General features: G+C 42.5%; 1 protein-coding gene across 3 annotated transcripts in view; it reads left to right on the top strand.

The window, feature by feature from the left end:
- The window catches only part of noc2l (NOC2-like nucleolar associated transcriptional repressor), an 88,216-nt gene that overhangs the window by 50,810 nt on the left and 35,240 nt on the right, over positions 1-2,166 (top strand). The gene's annotated exons all lie outside the window — the stretch shown is intronic.

Here is a 2,166-nt window from a genome sequence, read left to right as displayed (position 1 = left end):
CATTGAGCGACGCTGGCTTGGCAGCGCCTTTCAAAATAAAAGTACCCTAAAACCTGCCTCGGGAAAAAATAATCCTGAACCAGGATCACATTTATAGCACAACAATTTGTACATTCTCAAAACGAGGTGAAATGAGATAAATAGACCCACAGGTAATAGGAAATTGCCGTTCTTCATTATTATTTTGCTTTCTTGTAATCGTATTGACGTTTTTATATCACTTCCTCCTTGCAAATAGACACAGAGCTGTGCACTGCTAGACAGGAAAAAGTCTCATTCCTGACAAAAAAAAATTGTGCCTCTCCAAAAGTAGTTCAAATCTATTCCACAGACCCACAGCTAATAGAAAATCACCATGGTTTTCTCAGATAAGTGTGTCTGTCAAAACTGCTGGGGTTTATAGAGCACCTCCCATTCCCAGACTGGGACCATGCAGCAATGGGCAGGGAGCAGTCTCACTCCTGTCACGACAAAATTTGTGCCTCTTCAAAAATACCTTAAATCTATTCTACAGACCCACAGATATTAGAAAATCACATTGTTTTTGTCACATAAGTGTCTGTCAAAACTGCTGGGGTTTAGAAGACCACCTTCTGATCCCAGAGGGTCTTGAACGTCTTGTGTATTGTTACAGGTAAGGCTGTCTGTTTCTTTGTCACTGATTGCAATCTATTCAAAGACTTTTTCAGTGCCTCTTTACTATGCGGTAGTGTTGATATGTACTTGTTCAGTGGCTCCAGGTTTTTTTGTGTTTCATGAGTATTGGCATTCTCAACTGTGAGTACATGGTTTGACCAACATGTGTCTCTGTCTGATGCTTCCTTTATTTCTAGAAAACAAACATAGCATTAGAACAAGTAATAGGTTTATTCCATGCTGAAAAAAAGAAGAAAGAGAACACAACGTTTCGGCCGTGGAGCCTTCTTCAGGTGTGAGAGAGACAGGGCAGTAGGCAAAGGTAAAGTAGCGGGAGAACAAAGGTTGAGAGGGAGGAGGAGTGAGAGGCGGGAGCAGGGGACAGAAAGAGAGGCCAATCAAGAGGTGTGAAGTCAGAATGGGTGCAGAGAGGTGTGAAATGAAACTTCCAATGAATGGAGAAAATTTAAAAGAACAGTAATCTGTCGTTAAGGGAAGGGAGAATGTGTGATCCTAGCTGCAGAATAATTTTAGTTTCGGGGGTCTTTCTGATGTATGAGTTCGGAAAACCGTCTTTGAGAACACAGACGGAGAGATTAGAGTGGTCGTGGCCGTCAGAGGTGAAATGAGAAACAATGGGCTTGGAGAGATCTTTAATCTTCACAGCCCTGACGTGTTCTCTGAAGCGGTCTCCGAGTCTCCTTCCTGTTTCCCCAATGTAGATGGCTGGGCATTTACTGCAAGAGATACAGTAAATAAGGTTGCTGGAGGTACAAGATGCTGTCTGGGTGATCCGGAATTGTCCTGAGGGGCCTTGAATGAGTGTGGTGGTGGCTGTGTACTTGCAGGTGATACAGCGAGCTCTTTTGCAAGGGAAAGTGCCTGGTGTGGATGGTTGCTGAGGGCGGTCAAGGGAGCTGTGGACAAGGAGGTTACGCAGATTAGGTGGTCGGCGATATGAGATGATAGGGCGATCAGAAAAGAGGGCCCCAATGGAGGGATCATCCTGTAGGATGGAAAAGTTCTGGTTAATGGTCCTGGGGATAGGAAGTGTGTTAGGGTGGTAAGGAAGCACCAAAGGAATGCGGTTGTTACGGCGGGAGTTCCTGATCGGGCACTTGTTTAGGGCTTTTTTTTACCTGTTTTCGAGAATATAATTATTGTTGTGATCAATTTGGATGACCATAAATTTTGCATTTATCATTTAGACTTAAAATGTTTGATTGTCTTGATAGTGGTTTTTTGGAATGAACGCCTGAGATCTTGTGGAATTTTCTTGACTTGTTCCATTCCTCCTCTTCCACAAGGGCAGGAGACTTACTTATTCTAGACAAATTCAGTCTTATCTTATCACAAAATTCCCCTTTATGTGCTTTGTAAAGAGTTTCTAACCTTTACAAACATTCATTTTGAACTTGACCTCAAGAAATGGATGTAATCCGTCCATTTTTTGGTATTGCTGGAATCTGTCCATTATGAATGTCTGTCCATATTGGGATTGACGACAGGAAATTACATTTTTCTTCCTAA

The sequence above is a fragment of the Lepisosteus platostomus genome, chromosome 23, assembly GCF_059453375.1.
Source record: "Lepisosteus platostomus isolate fLepPlt1 chromosome 23, fLepPlt1.hap1, whole genome shotgun sequence".
Lineage (NCBI taxonomy): Eukaryota > Metazoa > Chordata > Actinopteri > Semionotiformes > Lepisosteidae > Lepisosteus > Lepisosteus platostomus.
Note: the sequence above shows the minus strand (reverse complement) of the source record. Positions and strands in the feature narration are given on the sequence as shown.